At 45.3% G+C, this 18,828-nt stretch overlaps 2 long non-coding RNA genes across 2 annotated transcripts in view; one reads left to right on the top strand and one right to left on the bottom strand.

Annotated features, from left to right (window-relative positions):
* Positions 1-6,628: 6,628 nt before the first annotated feature.
* The window catches only part of LOC106028207 (uncharacterized), a 76,992-nt gene continuing 64,792 nt past the window's right edge, over positions 6,629-18,828 (bottom strand). Inside the window, exon 3 of the long non-coding RNA XR_010044910.1 lies at positions 6,629-8,757. This is a non-coding gene — a long non-coding RNA (uncharacterized LOC106028207). The remainder of the gene's footprint in view (positions 8,758-18,828) is intronic.
* LOC134474217 (uncharacterized) lies at positions 7,071-10,179 on the top strand. Its single transcript, XR_010044911.1, has 3 exons — positions 7,071-7,203; positions 8,325-8,476; positions 9,829-10,179. It is a non-coding gene; the product is annotated as an uncharacterized LOC134474217 (long non-coding RNA).

The following is an 18,828-nucleotide window of genomic DNA, read 5'->3' as shown; positions in this document are numbered from 1 at the left end:
TCAAGTCCATCTGGCTTTTGGAAATAAAAAATGAATGTGTCCATCAGCCAATCTGTCAGTGCAAGGACAGTGCCCACTTTGCATGTGTACTGCTGAGAGAATTAGCAGAACATCCACTTAAGAGCTATCCAGGTGGGGCGAGGAATTCTCTATCTACCAGCTTTTTCTGGTAGTAGAGGTCACTTGGGGTCCATTTTTATCTCCTTTAGTTTCTATCGAAATTCGTCTTTGCCTGTGTGACTGGTGCCTCCCTTTCAGATTTTCAGAGGACATAGTGCACCCCAGGCAGCCTGAGCCTGGAATAATTGGAGCAATAAGAGGTGACAAATAGGACCCCAACCCTGGTCTTCTAGAACCTTTGGTAAGCCTCTGTGCAGCCTAGTTGCAGACAGTGCAAAAAATAAACCCTTGAAAGAGTCTAAAAGAGCCCTCATTAGCAAAAGAAACTGCTGCAGGAGATTGGAAAGGATGATTTTGTTCCTGCATTTCACCTCACATCCACATGCAATTTTAAAAAGCTACCGTCCCAGCACTCGGGCTTGAGAGAAATGCTACCAAATGGACTAATAAACCTCCTCTGTGTTACCTCAACACCTGCTAGAGGTGAGTGAAAAACAAAGGCAAACAGACCTCGGCCTGTCCTGGTTGTGCTGGAGCCAGTGGGAATGTGGTTCTGTGTGTGCGCGCATGTGCACACACACCTGGGAATCCTTGGCTGTCAAGTTGCAGTGTGCTGTAGGTGTGGCAAGGGGGCAAAGGGTCCTTGTGTCTGTGAGGGAAAGGGGAGCACCTGCCTGCCTCGGTACTTGGGGTTATACATGGGGAGACTGGGGATGGAAGTTCTAGGACAGCATGTGTTTGGGTAAAGGCACCTCTCTGTGTGGCTGTGTGTTGGGGAACACTGGGGACATTTCTCTTAGGTTGTGTGTACCTGCATTCAAGCGTGGAGGGGGGAAGCTGGGAGCAGGAAAGTCTTGAAAGTCTCTGAAAATTCTCAGGTAGAAAAAAAATCTGGCAACTCCCCATACCACAAGTTGGTACACATTCACTGCTTGTAAAGTTCATTTCCTGTGTTAGTTACCAGCCCTTGTTTATACAGGACACAAAATGTGACTGATAGCAGGCATTCCAGGTTTTGGGGGTGAGCTGAGGGAGGGTGTGACATGACGGGCTGGGAGAGCTGGTGGAGGGAGGTCCCTGCCCTATTTCTTTTGAAAGATAAGTAAAATCAGTTTTCCATATTGAAGCACAGTCTGCACTCATTTGAGGAAAGAAAATACAGCTTCAATTTTTTAAATTGTGTCCTTCATTGTTCTAGAGCCCGTTAGCAGCCCGTTGGCTTCCACGGTGGCAACTTGAGCTCTCTTGTGTGTGTTTGTATGTCTTCACACTCATCCGGCTGGCTCGACCTTGAGCTTTAGTTTGTCAGCCCAGCCCCAGGAAGTGTTTATGAGCATTTTCACTGTGCCTCCTTCCGGCTCCGCTTTGTTTGGTAGCACAGGAGAGAAAGCTTGACTCAAATGCCCTGCTGTTTGTGTGGAGGCTCCAGGTTGCACAGGGGCCTCAGCCCCTGCACATGAGGAGTTGGACCAGACCCCACCAACACAGTCACATGGGCAGGCCTTTCTGAACAGCAAGTTATGAGGAGAAACTGCACTCAACGAACAAACTCCTTGGTGCAGGACCTTCTCTGTGTCCATCTTGCCGGTATGTCCATCCATGCAGTGCCCGGTTCATGACAGACACTCAGTGACCCCTAATTCGCTGTGATAGATGGCATTCCACTCAAGTTGTGATGCCATTAGCAGAGGCACACAGTGAGAACATCGCTCTTCAGAATGGCTCAGGACCCTGTTAAACCAGGTCCTACAAATCCGCCCTGTCCTAATGCCTCTGTTCTAGCTGTGCTGTGTACCTCTATTCTTCCTCTCACAGACCCAGAGAAAATTCACCCATCTCCTAGTTGTTGGGTTCCACAGAACAGAGAGCCTGAACCCATCAGGAAACCACCTCTAGACCAAAAAGGGTTTTGAAGATCATCTTGCAACCTTGGTGTTGTCCCTGGCAGAGTATCCAGGGGTGGCTCCAGAGGCTCTCTGGCAGGCAGAAGTTAGAAGCTATGTTCCCCGTAGCTTCAAAGCTTAAGCCCTCTGAGTAAATGCTGTTTCTGAATGCAGAGTCCCCAGGAAGTGTCAGGGAACTCAAAGACGCTGACCAGGTTGTTTTCCAGGCTCTTCCCTGACCCATGCCAACGGTACGGTTAACGGTGTTCCTGCTCAGCTGAAGTCTCCATCACCTGCAAGAGTTTACACCCTCTACTTACTGACAGTACTGAACAATAGCAGGACTCTAAAGACTGGGACTTGTGACTCCTCAGTGAATTGTGGAACTGTTTGAAGTGCTGCTAAAGTTTGAAGAAGGTTACAAGAGTGGGAATGGAGGCAGTGATATACAGACCACCAGCCTCTGCGTGAACTTCAGGTCCTGTCCACTGAGGGCCCTCGCACAGAGCTGACTGCTTGTGCAAGCTGGTGGGACACTCCTCTGATCTATGACTCCAACCAGCCTTCAGGGTGCTCCAGACTACCATGGGTTCAGCCTGGAGAGACGTCTCAGCTTAGCTGGAAGGGTCTCCATCAGAAGCCCAGGTTCCAACCTGCAGGAAACAAGTTCCTGGGGGGAAGTCCTGCTGCTCCAAGGGGGCAGCTTTCCCAGTGTCATCCATTTACCTGCCAAGACTAGTCCCTGAAAAGATGCCAATTTCTCTGTCTTCCCTATTTGTCCCTAAAAGAGCACAAGAATTATTGAGCCCTTGAGAGCCCAGGAAGGGTGCTCAACATTTCCAGCAAGTAGCATTTGTATTGAAGGCCTGTTACTCAGGGTTTGTTTTCAGGGAAGGGCAACGTTCAATTGCTCCGTCTTCCCTAACCACCTCCAAGTGTCTTCGTGTCTCTGTCATTGTGCCTGTCGCACAGCCATTTTCTCCTTTACTTGCTCTGTCCCAGCTAGCCTTGAAGCCTCTGAAATGCCGGAACTGTGTTAGAGCCATGCTAGGGGATTAGGGTGACCACTCGGGGTCCTAGCGGAGGTCTGGGTGGAGAACACCCAACATTCTCTAGCCTTTGGGTGTTGGAGAAAGGTAGGTTCAGCAGTGAGTAAAATCTAGCTTGATTTTCATCTCCACTCCCTGATACTCAGCACTACTTTCCTTTACTCTGTAAATGGAGACAGAGTACTCCCCACTCCCCACTACATTGTGAAATCATAGGTGCCAGAACTTGGGAAGATGGCCAATGCGACACACATGAGGAGTTGTCATACTAAAGTACCTCAGCCTCCTTCACTGTCATCAGATGAACAGAGGGATTGTTCTGTGGCTCAGAGGCCCAGCTCCTCCTCATTGTGCTATTTCCCAGGTGAGCTTAGTGTGTTGTTGCAGCTCAGTGACTGCTCCTTTACCTGTGAAATGGGAGTCGGGTTGTCAGGGCAACACTTTGCATCTTGATTCAGTGGCATGATTGTTGGTATTTTTAGTACCATGAGTTAAATGAGCATAAAGATGCTTTCCTGAGGGGAGATTTCTAGAAGCAACCTAGATTTTGGTATAAAGTAGGAACTGAGTGAATCCTAGATCTGTCCTTTGTTGTCACATAAGTAGAGTGCCCCCCCCCCATAAGACTCAGCATAGTTTTCTAGCTCAGAAATTGACAAACTTTCAAGGGCAGATAGTAAAAATTTTCAGCTTTGCAAACCACAGGTCTCCACCACTACTACTAAAACAGCCACAGACAAGACATAAATAAGTGATCCCTGCTATGTTCCAATAAAACTTTATTTACAAAATCAGCTAGGCTGTGTTGACCATAGTTTGCTGACCCCCACTTTAGCTTACGGTAGGGGCCCTTCAAGAACTTGGGAAACTAAGTTGTTGAAGATAGTTGAACAGAGACTTCCACTTGCCTACAGCCTTGATTCTAACTGTTTACACAGGCCCAGATCTGTGTTCCTGCCACAGGGTCACAGCAGAAAGACCTACATCTCTTCTTCACTCCCTCCTCAGGCTTTGAGAAATCACAGGCGCATTCAATGCAGCTGCTTAATGGAGAGCAGAGTTTTTGTGCCTCCCAGAATCTGTTCCCTTCCCCCTCCCCACCCAGGGCCTTTCCCCTCCATTCCAACTTTGTGGGACACACAATTTGTAATCTCTTAAAACCAAAGATGCAAGGTCTCTGATTCGTGTAGTTTAAAATCAGCTGCAACCTATTAATGGCCCAGAACCCCAAGACAGATTTTAGGAAACAAAAACACTGGACTAAATTAGACTGAACTGGCCTCTGTCTCCAGGGGAGGGAGATGGAGGAGGAGGCTGGGGTGGAGGAGTGGCCATGTGGTTTCAATTAATTTGGTTCTCTTCCTAAAGCTAATTCACCCAACACAAAGCATGTGCAGCACCATAGCAGCGGCCAGCCTCAGTAGTCCTGTCTCCCTGGTAGAAGCCCTGGGCTGTACTGGGGGGCTGTGGCAGGGGCTGGTTGTGTCTGTAATTAACAGGTTTCAAAGTAGTTATTTTGGAAAAGAGAATTTCAGTGGTGCATTAAAATCCTTTCATCAGCCATCAGCTGGCGTCCCAAGGCCTTCAACAAGGTCTTTGCCACTTAAAGGCTTGAGAGCACACTGAATTCCCGGGGTCTCACTGGAGAATGTGGAAGCTTTCACCAGGGGTTTTATGAGGCTAATGGTTGCCGTGATTTTTATTATGTTGTTTGGTTACAGGGATCATAAAAATGTTTCTCTCTTCCTCGAATACCTAGGGTCATTATAAAGAAAAGCCCTGTTTTAAAGAAATTACATAACAAGAATGAGCCCGTGGCCCTGTCATGGGAAAAGAGCTGGCTGTAGCTCTGGGCTGGACAAATGATGAGACTGGGAGAGCCAGAGCTGTCAGCCAGCACCCAGTCCTGATTGTGAGCTGAGAAAACTGAGGCCCAGAGAGATCTTCCAGCTGAAGCCAGTCTGGAGTATTCTGATGGCTCTCCCTGTCAGGTATTTTTCTCTTTCCAGTGCCTCAAGGCTGTAATAGAGTTGGGATCTTTCTAACAGCAAAAGACAAATGGTCAGAGCCAGCTGAAAGTCAAAGGCTAAGGTGGACACAGGAATAATCCCCAGTGCAGCTTTGAGGGAGCTCTCCTCTGAGCCTGGAAAGGCAGCACCGTGGCTCTGAGAGGAAACGGTCGCCGGAGCTCTCAAGTGGCATCCATGGCCTGAGCTATGGAAAGGAGAGAACTAGATGCTGAGCCCCACAAGCCACAGAGATGACTTTTTACTGCTCTGAATCTGAAACCTGGTCAAATTCCCAGCATCACCAAAGAGGGTAACAGGAACTTTGGTTAAGCTTGTGTTATTTGATAAATGCAACCTTATAAAGGCTTTTTTTAAACCTTTTTTTCATTATATGGACCTTACTTCATATTTTGATGATGGCTACCTTCTAGAACCTTCTGTCATGGAAGACATAAAACCTATTCTGGGAGAGGTGCTCAAAAAAAAGAGCTTTAAAGAAATAGGCCCTGTACTCAGTCAGACACTTGTGAAAACTAGTCCACAATAAAGCCATGAGGCATGTTCAAAGACTTAGAGAATGCCAGAGCTGGGAGAGAAACTGAAGCCCAGTTGGGCCAGTATTTCATTGTACAAATAGGAAAACTGAAGCTTCACGCATGTCCAAAGTTATATAATTGGCCCAGGGAGCCTGGCCCGTGGTTCCTGACTCTCAGCACAGAGCTGGCCACTTCGGCCATGTTTTACCACCCACAGATTCCTTTCAGTTTGACATGTTTATCTATTCACTCAATATTTATTGACCTCTCCTGTCTATTAACTATTTCTAGGTGCTGCTCCTTTTGTCTCTTTGAAATAAGGAGACACATTTCTATGGAACACGTTAAAGAAGAAATTTCCTTCCCAAATCCAGATTTTAGGAAAGTGAAGTGACTTTTGTGAGCTTGGGGCAGCCACAGAGGAAACACCTGGCATTCTGGGTGTGCCTCTCAGATAGGTACAAAATCTCATCGTATAAGGACTGGCTCTGCCTAGCCTAGAGGTGGTTGCTTGCAGCCACCTCTCCGCTTAGCAGACAACAAGGCAGTGTGACCCAAAGAGTTCTGGGAATGGAAATCCAAGAATTCTCTGGATCCAAATTTGAATGTGTGTCAGTGGGAAGCCAGGCCAGTTGAAGGCATGCAGTTTGCACAGGTCTCTCCGTCTGTTTTCCATCATTCTCCTCCTACAGCTTGCTTGTCAGTCCTTTACTCTTGTTTACCTCTCTGTGAATAATTCCTCGATTATAAATCAGAGAACTTGGCACTGAGTTTTGGATTATCTGTGATCTTTAACTTTCCCAGGGCAGAAAAAATTAAACTAGCAAATCTCTTTATTTCTCATGGTTCAGCATCCAAATCAGGAAAATACTGATCTGTGGAGGGTGAGCCAAGCCTGAGTCTACCCTTCCCGCCATCAAGGTAATCAGTCATGCATGAATCCATCCACCCATCCATCCATTCACCCATCCTGCAAATATTCAGAGAGCACCTATGTAACAGACTCTATTCTAGAAGCAAAAGACACAGAATTTTTAAAAAGACAGTGTTTCTACTTGGCTGTTGACATCTTAATGTTAGTGAAAATAAGCAAATAAAACCAAAGAAACATATGCAGGAATATCTGGTGCTCTCAGGGATTGGTCCCAAAGCTCCCACAGATACCAAGGTCCACAGATGCTCCAGTTCCTTAGATAAAATGATATAGTATTTCCTTTAACATATGCACATCCTCCCACATATTTTACATCATCTCTAGATGACTTATAATACCTGTGACACTTGCAGATACTCTGTAAATAGCTGTTGTACTGTGTTGAGAAGGGATAATGACAAAGAAAACCGTCTATACATGTTCGGTATAGATACTTTTTTTCTGAGTATTTTCAACTCGTGGTTGGCTGAATCTACAGAGGCAGAACTTGCAAATGCAGAGAACTGGCTGCAGACATGTGATAAGTGCCTTAAAGATGCAGAGCACGGAAAGAGATGGCAGTGTGGTGTGCAGCATTGATGACATTTGATCAAAGACCGAATGAAGAGAGAATAAGCCATGGTCAATCCAGGAAGAGCGCTCCAGGAGAAGAAACAGCAAATGCAGAGACAGGTACTGTTTGCTGTGTCTGGGGAACAGCAAGGAAGAGGAAGCCAGAGACCGGAGCAGAGTGAACCAGATTATAACAGTGTTACTTAGCTTAGGGCAGAGTAGTGGGCGAGGGCCAGCCGCGGAAGTGGCAACTTTGGATGTTGTGCTGGGCAGCATGGGGTGTCCTTCGCAGCTGTAGGGTAGGCGCTGATACAGCAGAGACGAACACTCAGAGACTGCAGAAGTTGATGAGGCAACGGCCTCAGACACATGGCACTGGTAGCTGCACCTCCTGGGAAGAGCCGCAGGTGGAAACTTTTGAGAGCCACACATTTTGACAGGGCGAAGCTGGGCTGGGAGTGCACCATCTCCTTGGTTAGTCCTAAGTCCAGAAAAATGAAACCCTGTTTTTTAAACAGGAGGGTTGGGACTGTTGAGTCAAAATCCTCAGCCGTCTGGACCATAGCAGGCTCTGGAAGGTAGTTGGTGCAGGTCTTGAGCCTCTCACTGGCTTGTTTGACCCTCATCGGGGTCTTCCTTGGGGCCTCAAATTGGTAAGAAGCAGGCTCAAATTCTAACCCAGCCTTTAGGGAGTCTGGCTTTATGTTTGGCTGATTGTGTACTGTCCGGTCAGTTTCCTTCCTAGGCCCTTTCACTGCTAAACGCAGGCCAGTACCAAACCTGGACATGTATGGCTATACTTAAATCAATTAAGTTGAAATAAAATTAAATTTTCCATTCCTCAGTTCCCCTTGCTATGCTTCAAGCACTTGCTAGCCACAGGCAGGTGGGGCTGCCAAGTCACAGGTCAGGTGGAGATGTAGCACATTTCCACCGTGGCAGGGAGTTCTGTTGGACAGTTTCACTTCTTTAAAAAGAGGAATCCTGGAGATTTGAACAAGTTAACATGCACAAAGTAAAGGGCATTTTCCTACCTCCTCACAGGGGCAAACAAAATATAGTCCCATGATTTGACATCTGAGTCTCCATGCACCACTCTGCGATTGGCTGAATTGTATGGCAAGTCAACCTGTCTTAGGTTCAGTTTTCTGATTGTAAAATGGGAATAATATGTACTTCCGAGTGATTTCCTGCGGCATATCATAATCCTTACTCTTCTCATTTCTTCCTGGCGTCATAAGAGCTTGATCCTTGCCAGCCCTCAGCTGCCTTATCCATACCAGAATTGGGAAGCCCCAGTCCTGCTTTCCTCGGCAGGAAGATTGACGTACTGTAATGGATGGATTCCGAAGATCCCGTCCATCTGGAAGACCCTGATCACGGCTAGCGAGTGGTATGAAGTTCTAACAAAGCAAGTGGACAAGTCTGATCAACAAAAATAACCACTTTGCCCCAAGTGAGATATTGACCCTAGAGTCCTCAGATGCTCTGGTGCTTGGCCGCAGGCCTCTTCTTCGTCCCTGTGCTCCTGCTGGGGATGTGGCTCCTGGAGAGAGGCCCTGCAGCAGCGGCTCTGCTATCTCCTCCCGATCAGTATTCCTTTTTACACTTCTGGGGTTTTGTTGTTAAACGTTGATTATGGACAGGCAGGTAGAAGCAGGGATTCGCCTGGGGCTGGAAGGAAGTTATTTGCCAGGTCAGGATAAGGTGTAGTTTAAGAATTAGAGCTAGAATTCCCTTCACCTGCTTCATGTACTTCAGGGAACATTTGTTTTCAAGTCCCAAATTACCTGCTAGTGTTTCTAGGCCCGAGATTCTATCTCTCGGGTTGTTTTGTTTCACTTCTGGTAAGAAATTCAAAGAAGGAAAAAAAAGTGAGAGGCTCAAGAACAACATTCCTGTATTCCCTTAAATAAAATTTGACACAGGGAGTGATTTGCTTCCCTTTTTACTGTTAGAAACTCTGCCTGGGAGGCTGGTTGGGACCTGGAGCAGTGAGTGTAGCTGGGTGCTCCAGAAATCAGGGAGCAGCCCCAACTCTCTGTCTGATGGAACTCCCTGAATCTCTCCTCCCTTCAAACTGGTCCACCTGCAGCTTTTTCTTCCTGCACACCCCACTCCCAAGCTGCAGGGCAGTCCTATGGGCTTTCCTTCCAAATATGTCCAGAATTCAACCAGCTCCCACCAATCCCACTGGCAGCATCCGCCTCTGCCCCTGGTCAGCTGCAATAATCTCTTAGTGGTCTTCTCCTAGTTCTACTTATTCTCGAATATATTCTCAACCTAATAACCAAATCAGGTCCCATTCTCCCTCTCCCTGCAACCCTTCCAACCAAATGACTTCCAAATGGTTCCCATCTCATTCAGAGTAAAAGCCACAGTTCTTACCGTGACCGCAGAGGTCCTAAATCATGTGCTCCTGTTAGCACACCGACCTGCTTCCCCCATCTCCCCTCCATTCATTCTTCTCCAGTCACATCAGCCTTCTTGCGTTCTTCAAACACACCAGATGTGTGTCCACCTCAGGGACTTGGCCGCAGCTGCTTCCTCACCTTTCCAAGTCTTCTCCTGATGTCTCCTCAGTGAGGCTGACCTGACCCTGAGCATCCTCATTTATCTCAAAAGCTGTCCATGACTCCTTGTGTTTCCACATCCTCCTTGACCTGACCCTACCTTTCCCCTTATCATTCTCTAACATACGATGTAACTCCTTTATATGTTTATTGTTTCTCTTTCTCCTTGTAGGACTATTAGCCTCATGAGGACAGGGACTTTGGTCTGTCTGCTTATAAACAGCTCACAGCTGCTCTTCTCTTCCCACTGGTGACCTCCTCTGGGAGACAAGGATTCTCCAGGGAGCCAGACCTGAGAATGATTAGAGTTATAAAGCAAGCCCAAGCTTGCAAAAAACTCCAACAGTCCGGGGCTAGGGGAGAGTGAAAACTCCTATGAGTCTTCAGTAAGCCAAACTCAGAAGAAGCTGGGCAGCAGAAGCTGAGTCCAAGCTTGCAGAAGTCAAGAAATCATGTAAACAAGAAATGATCGTAGCTATGAACAACAGGAAATTAATAAAATAAACAGTGATGACTCTTTAAAGATACGGACGACAGTTTTCAAATGTTTTGGTCTAAATGCGTCCTCTCTCTATCAATGTATTGAAAACCCTCAAAGAGCTTTTGTGTTCAGGTAGTATCTACCAATAAGCCCTGTGGTAGCCTGTCTCTAGGATAGCCCCCAAAGGTCCTCGTCACTCAGCAGTCACATCCCTGGGGATCTTTTTCCCACTCTGAATCAGGGCTGGTCCAGAGGACAAGCAGAAAATGGCAGAAGTGATGGGCTGTGATTTCAAAGACTAAGGCATAAAAGGACCTACAGTTTCCTGCTTGGCCTCTTCCATTCACTTTGGAGAAAACCAGTGACTATTGTTTGCAGACTGTAGGACAAAAAGCATATGGAAGAAAATCAAGTCCTCCTGCCAACAACCAGCAACCTCTAATCACACTTGTGAGCAAAAGTGGATCCTCCAGCTCCAGCCAAGCCATCAGATCACTGCAACTGATCTGAGGCCCCAAAGCAGCACAGCCCAAAAAAGCCCTCCCTGAATTCCCAGGGCCCCCACAACTATGGGAGAAAAAAATGATTTTTGTTTTTTTTAAGCAAATTTCTTGGGGGTACTTTGCTATAAAGCAATAAATAATTTATCATATTAAGAATTAAAGCAGAAAAATATTCATTTGTTGGTTTTAAATTTTTATTTATATGAATAAATTAATATTTAGCAGTTCATTAAAACTTACTAATTCATTACTTGATTAAAAAGTTTAAAATAAAATATTTTATCATAAAAGGAACTATATTTTCTTTCAAAAAAACCAAAATTTAGTGAGAAAAGTGTTCTAAATTTTTGTAGACGCTAATGTCTGGCTTAATAGAAGACAGCTGGCTTCCCATATCTACTTCTGCATTCGATCAGCTGTGATAATGTTTTGGTTGAAGTATGTGAAGAAAACCCAGCCTTCCATACATAGGTTGTTGGAAAAGGAAGGACTATTTTGATGGCCTTTTCAGATAATAATGAATATTCTTCATTGACATATCCCTAAACTCAGCTAATGGTAGTTTAAAGGTTAATTGCAATTTGAAGTTATAGCCATGAAATTGTGCTCAGTTATATTGAAATCCATGTGGTCTGGCTTGTGCTTTGAATAGATCATTTGCCCAGGCACGATTTTTTAATGTTATGCATGGGTCATTTGGAAAATATTGCTTTATTAAATTACACAGATCTTACTTTGATATATGCCACAATGAAAACTAAAATTTCAGATTTGTTAGCATTATCTCCTGATCTCATCAGAAACTGCTATAAGAAGAAGCAAGGTGTTGAGCTCACGGGGGCAGACACAAGTTTTCAAAAATTCCAGTGTTTACTCAGCATTTCTATTTAGACAATAAATACTGTCAATATCTTTCTTAAGTCGACAGTCACTGTCTGAATAACCACGAGCTATTCAGTGCTCTTGCTGTTCCGCGGAAGTGATCAGCTCTGCTTGCGACTCAGCACTGACCAGGTCCTTTGTACTTTTCCAAAGCAACTTCACACTGCAGAATGTACCAGCAGAGTGGATGCCTCCTTTCCAACTCATTACTCAGACTAGCTCAAAGTATCCTTTAGGCAAGGGTTCATAAAACTCTTAATTTCAATTGCTTCATCTAGGTTCATTCTTTAGTGAAACTAACTTTTTTCTCTCCCCTGTGAGTTTGTAGCGGGGAGGAATACTGATTGCCAGTATTGTCTGGCGCCAGCAGTTTTATCCAAATGTCAACATGGTGAAGAAAGCAAATAACATCTTGGTAGTATTATGAAAATAATTTTGGCTTTGCAGGCACCCTGATAGGATGGGAGGGATCCCAGGGGTCCACAGACCTCACTATGAGAACCACCGCTTTAGGGGAAAGGCTGCCGTGCCATTACGCGTAGCACATCTAGGTGATCATCCTACATGCTAAGAACTGTGTGTAAAATGTAATGGCTACCACTTATTGCATAAACTAGAAAACATATCACTAGGCAGATATTCTTGGGAGTGAACTAGATGTGAGGCAGGTTCTTTATTTAAGGGAGATTAATGTAATCTTTGTGCTTTTGTTTGTCCCACTTGTCTGAGAAATTCCTTGGACTGTCAGTGTTGAATAAATAAGGCAGGGCAGCAAACACCTGCACCTTTTTGCTGTGACCCTGCTTCCCCTTCATCCTACCAGAGGGGAAACCTCAGAGGATGCAAAGGACCCGCTTTCCAATGTAGCAGGCTTCCTCCTAGCCTGCCTAGGAATGGGCAAGGCTCTCCATGGTAGTAACCATCACATGGGCTCAGAAAAGCAGCAGACCCACAGGTGCATTTGTTCCAGTGACCACGGTGCCAGTGGCTTCTGAGTGGTTCCGCACCCTCCTACCCTGCCACAGATTTCCTACACCAAGGACAGAGTGTAAACAGCAGGGAGGTGGCTGTTTTTCATTCTTGCTCAGTTTAGCTTGTACATCCTTTCAGGGCAGAAATGTCAAGTAGGTTTTCGCCCCACACCTGACTGGGCTCAGCTATTTGGCATGTGATTGCGTAACTGCTCTGTCTGGGAGCACACACCCGTCTGCAGGCAGGACAGCAAGCCCTGGGAACCGGAGACCTTTCCACATCTGTTCGCCTAGTTGGGGGCAGAAGGAAATCGCCAAAACCTTCAAACCTGGGGCCAGAACAGAAGACAACAGGGAAGCCTTAAACCACTAGCGCCCCCAGGTCATGTGAGCACCCTGTCCCCTTCCATCCCTTCAGGTCCCTGACACTCAGTCTTTTCATCCCCCTCAGGTCAGCAGCAGGTTCATGTGAGTTGATGTAAGTTGTGAGCTCATCAAATGAAGGGGGAAACGTGTTTGAAAACCCTTTTATCGCTGGAAGTTGGACTGAATGAGCAGTATGGCTGAAGCCAACATCTTATACTTTTTCTTCCCTAGAATTCTCTCTCTTTCACCTTTATCTCTTTCTGGGTTAGAACCCTATTCAGTCTCTGGTGACCACTCACCAAAACAATCCATGCAAAGAGGTAAAGACTGAGAGAAAGAACTAGAGGTCTGACACGCTAGGCTGAAATGGTGGCCCTTCTATGCCAGAACCTAGGAAACAGCATTCAAAGGCATCCAGATGTTTCTCCTCAGTAATTTGCTGGACAAATTACTATAGACCTATAAGAACTGATTGCATGTACTTTTTCCTCCCTCACAATCATAGTATCTTGTTGAAAATTTGAACTGACCATGGTGGGAATATTTATACCACAGACATAGCAAACTACAAACCGACTTGCAACCCCACCATCCAAGCTAGTTGTTAGACATTTACCAGTCCATCAGTGCTGCCACTGTACCAGTGATCACTTCAAGTATGAGTCTCAAATCAGTTGTACTAGGGAAAAGATGAGATGGGGTAGGAGTGTTATTATTCAACATGCTGATTTCCTGGCCAGCCTGAACTGAGTCCAATTCTCTGGAGGTGGAGCCTGGAGAAATACTTTTTAGCAAGTCCCTAAGGCTATTAACAAATTCAATAAAACTTGAGACTTCAGGCTTAGGGAGTGAGAGAGAAGAGTGGGTGTGCATCTGGCTCTTGGCATCTGGAATAAACAGCTGGCCTGAGTCCCAGTTGGCCTGAGAATGGACAGCTGTTTTCCCTCGAGATATAGCTTCTTGACAGGAAAGGGAGGTGGGAACTCTGGGGTCCCAGCTACTCACCACCAACATGACTGGCTCTGCCTTGGATCTCAGGATGTCTCACTTTGCAACCTTGGGACTCTGACCCAAGCACATGCCCAGATACAGACACCGTCATGAAGGAAGTCACCATCATGTGTACCACTGGTGAGGCTCGTGGAGCACAGAGAGATTCCACAGTCAGTTTTCCATATGCAGTTGCTCAGGACAGCAGTTTCTTTTCAGATGTACACAGACCTAATCAGAAGCTGTCACAATCAGGCCTGCTTTGTAAGACCAAGACCTTATCGGCTTCGTCCCACTGAGTCTGGAAGAGAAGGTAATATAAGACAGAAGAAGAGAAAAGAAAGGGAGAAGAGGGAGACTTTCTTTCTCCAGACATGAAACAGAAAGTGTGTGAGGAACCCAACTGTTTTAGACTTGTTTTGCGCCTGCCTGAGGGTGCAGTTCAGATGAATTTTTCCTGAAAGCTTGACTGTGGTTCCTAACAGTCCTGGGAGGAAGCCACCCATAAGAAACCAGACTGAGCCAGGTATATGGAAACTAGCAAGCAAGCAGAAAAGCTGGCATTTGGGCCTCCATTTCTGTGACCGAAAAATCAACACATTTTCCTCCAAAGAACAATGCAGTGTTTTTCAGTATGTAATTATAGCCCCCCAAAGTTCGTAATGGGCAATTGAGCAGTGACGTCAGAAATATCAGAAAGTTCTATGAGTTCCTAAACACCAGAGCTCCCTATATCTGAAGCAAGTTCAGAAATATAGTCCAAAGCCCTTATAAAATTTCAGGGTTACCAAGATAGCAAAAGCAACCCTGGATCAAAAGAACAAAGCAGAAGGCATCACCATTCCAGATTTGAAGTTATATTACAAAGCCACTGTGATAAAAATGGCCTGGAACTGGCAGAAACAAAAAAATAGACATGAGGATCAACAGCATATAATAGAGGATACAGAAACAACCCCAAGCACAAAGAGGCCAAAAAAAAAAAAAAAAAAAAAAAACCACTGGAGAAAAGATATTGTCTTTAATAAATGGTGTTGGGGAGACTGGCTTTCCACATGCAGAACCTGAATCTAGACCCATACCTCTCACTGTGTACTAAGCTAAAATCAAAATGGATCAAAGAACTAAATGTGAACTAAACCAGAAACACTTAACCTGCTGGAAGGTAAAATACGTAAAGCTCTTGATGTCATATGTATAGGCAAGGTCTTTCTGAACAGAACTTAAGTTGCACAAAAAATAGTTTCAAGAATCAACAAACAGGATCATTTCAGATTAAAAAGCTTCTGCACAGCAAAGAAACAACCAAAAAACTGGAAAAACAACTTGTAGAATAGGAAGAAAATTTTGCCAGTGATTCCTTAGGCAGGGAACTCATATCTAGAACATATAAAGAACTCAGAAAGAAATAGATCCCCTCCATAAAAGATGCAATAAAAAGTGGGCAAATGAATTGAATAGACACTTCACAGAAGAACAAATGGCCAGTGAATACATACAGAAATGTTCACTATCGCTGACCATTAGAGAAATGCAAATTTAAAAAACAATTACAGTTCATCTTACCCCCAGAAAGAATGATTAGTATCAAGAAATCAAGTAAACCGGGCGTGGTGGCTCGTGCCTGTAACCCAGCACTCGGGAGGCTGAGGCAGGAGAATCGTTGCTAGTTGGGCTACAAAGTGAGCTCAAGGCCAGCCTGAACTGCGTAGCAAGACCCTGTCTCAAAAAGACAAAAAACAAACAAACAAACAAAAAATCGAATAAGAGCAAATGCTGGAAAGCCTGTGGAGATGGGGGAGGGAACCTTCGCCACTGTTGATAGGAATGTAAACTAGTGCGGCCACTGTAGAAATCTGTACCGTGATTCACCAAAAACTGAGTCTAGAAATTCCAATTGACCCAGCTATTTGCCTTCTAGGTATATTCCTGAGTCAGAGACAGAGATACATGCATACCTACGTTCACAGCACAATCAATAATAACGAAGGTTTGGAAGTGGCCTACTTGTCCATTAACAGAGGAATGAAAAATGCATTTTAACATCAATGAGTGCAAAGAAAGATAAACTTGAATCAGTTTTAGGAAAAGAGTTGCTCCTTGAGACCACAGTGCTACGTGAAACAAATCAGACACACAAGCTTAAATACCACGTGGTTTCTCTTATGTGAGAAGCCCAAAGTAAAGCAAAGAACAAAATAAAAGTCAGAAAATAGGCAGTAGGGAGACATCTTTTTCAAAGGGGAAGAGGATGAAGAGATGGAGGGAGGGAGGGACGGGGCAAGAGGAAAAGGGAACGAGAAAAGGAATGGCGTGTGTCCCGTGCGTGTGCCAGCTCCACACAAGGAGAGTAAACATCACGTACAAAAACAATCAAACAAGCAAAAAGCAAGAGGATCAAGAGCTGGACAGACAAGAGAGGGAGGGGAGACAGAGGGCTGCAAAGGAAATAAAACGTGGTATGTACATGGACCAACTCCACATTATGTAGTACACAGGTGTGCCAATGGAGTAAAATAAAATTTTTAAATATTTCAGGATTATAAGCCACTGAATTGTAAACTATTAGATTATTAGCTATTAGATTATTCAATGGGATGGATAACGGACAATTAGGTACTCCCTGTACCAGTGTTAAGTGAATCAAACCCTCAGCCCTTCACTAAGTTCATGATTATAACTTACATGTTTGTTCCCACTCGCTTGGGCTTTTATTAAACATGAAACCTAATCAAATAGGAAGGGGCTGAGGCCCATTTCAGGGAAACAAGTTGAGATCTCAAGAACGTTTTGCAAGCTTCGTGGTCTTCCTTTGCGCCCACGTCTCTCTCCCTGACCCCAGGACCCCCATCTCTATTTTGAAATCATTTATTCATCAAATCTACAGTGAAGACCTATGTCCATATTAGATTAATCAGGACAATGGGGGTTTTTTTGTTTTGTTTTGTTTTTGGATTTGTATTGACATAAAGAACTTTCACAAGTCAGCACTGGCCTGGTTGTAGGGAAGAACAAAAGAAGTTCCATGAAGTCCAGTCTACTGGGAAATAAGTGTAGGAATGAAAGTGTGATTAAAGTTGTCTTAAGGGCTAAGAGAGAAAAGTGTGTGGTACAAAGAGAAAGGTCAGCAGCCTTGAAAAGTCATCTGCAGTGGGAACATTTATGTTGAGGCCTTGCTGAGATGGAGCTTTTGTTTTGATTGGATTCAGTAGCACAGAGCTGGGATTAGAGGCCATTTGAAAGGAAAATGTCAGGCATACAAACGAATTCCCATCAAGAGAGGAGTCGGTTTGGGAGGCAGTGGCATGGAGATGACACGGCCCCCTAGGAACAGAGAATAACAGAGGTGAGGCTGAGGTAGCGGGCTGGGCACAGGAGGAGGTGTTTCTAAAAGCAGTTCAGGGCCCCCAGGACACCTCTGAGTCCCCCACTTCTCTTTGCTCATGAGCCAGTTGAAGGAATGGAAATTGGGCTTTCCAAATATGTGCCTCCCTGCTCTAAATTACCTTCTCTTTCCTCTGTGATTCCTGCTTCAACCCGAGCCTTTGCCGCTCTGAGCTTCTACTTACTTAAATGCTGGGAAGAAAACAGCCCGCTGCACACTGAGGTATGAGCGATGTTTAAACAGTGAGCTGCCTTTGAAATATACTGTAGCAAAAAAGCGACAGTAAATCTCTAATCTGTGGGGTCTGCGGCAAACTCACATGTTAACGTGATGCCCTTGAAAGGGCAGCCTTGGGGCAGGGAGCTCTGTTGCTCCGCTTGTTCCCTTCCAGTTTCCTTCCCATGGCAAGTCCTTTTCTTCCTGCTCCTCCTCCTCTTTTTTAATTTTTATTCATTTATTTTCTTGGACTGGGGATTGAACCCACTGCACTGAGGTACATCTCTAATACTTTGCTTTGTTTTGTTTCTTGAGACAGGCTCTTGCTAAGTCAATAAATTGTCTAAGTTGGGCTTGAACTTTTGATTCCCTTGCCTCAGTCTCCCAGAGTGCTGGGATTATAGGTGTACACCAGCATCCCCAGCTTCTTCCTCCATTTACGAATCCCCAGAGTTTTGAAAATGCCCAGATTGTAATGGTTCCTTTGGCGTCAGTAGCCAAGCCTCTGACAGTCATGGTAGCTGACATCAGGCGTTTATTAGATGTGGATCTGATACCAAGCTCTCTCCATGGGTTAAGCTCGTCTCAATCTCACAGCCACCAATAATGCCAGATCATTATACTCTCATCCGTGGTGAGGCCACATAGCGTTGAAAATATGAGTCTGTGGCCACCTGTGCACCTAGGTGCTGGGGTTTGGAACAGGGTCCCCCTTCCACGTTCACACTCAAGGCAGTGAAGAGGAGACTGCCCAAATTTGGGTTCGCTGTTCTAAGAGTACAAAACCTAATCTGGTTCTCTGCAGAGCTTCCATCAAGCTTGATTGGCTTTGACTTGTTCTAAAGTTTGACAGGAGAACAGCCCGTTCCAAGCCCATGATTGCTCACTATAAACAAGATGCGAGCAAGGTGGAATGTCAGCTTCTGTCTCTTGAGAGAGAAAAACCAAAACATCCCCCAAATTTTCAGGATAAAATTGAGGAACAGTCATTTCAGGGTGACAGCAAAAGAATACAGAAGCCTCCCTGATGTTTCTGAAATGCCTGGACTCATCCATCTCTGAAAGAGCCTTCGGGATTTTCTGTGACCCTCCCTGGGCTCACAGGCCTGGCCATCCTCTATAAACACCCAGAGCCGCCTGATTTCAAGCATGTACCGACTCGTGTGTGGAAGACAGTAATTACCTCCAATTCCAGTTAGGAAAGCTGAAACCTGCCTTTTTCATGCCTCAAACAATTATCGAAGTGCCTTTTGAAGCTCTGGATAGAAGAGAAAAGCAAAACAAACCAGAGCCAATTAGAGCCTGGGATTTGAGGGTGGCTTAGTGTTGTGCAGTGCAACTTGGGAGGAACTGTGGGAGAGGGTCGGAGGTCACCCCA

Source organism: Cavia porcellus, unplaced genomic scaffold (assembly GCF_034190915.1).
Source record: "Cavia porcellus strain 051 isolate PalLab524CR breed Dunkin Hartley unplaced genomic scaffold, mCavPor4.1 scaffold_31, whole genome shotgun sequence".
Lineage (NCBI taxonomy): Eukaryota > Metazoa > Chordata > Mammalia > Rodentia > Caviidae > Cavia > Cavia porcellus.
Note: the sequence above shows the minus strand (reverse complement) of the source record. Positions and strands in the feature narration are given on the sequence as shown.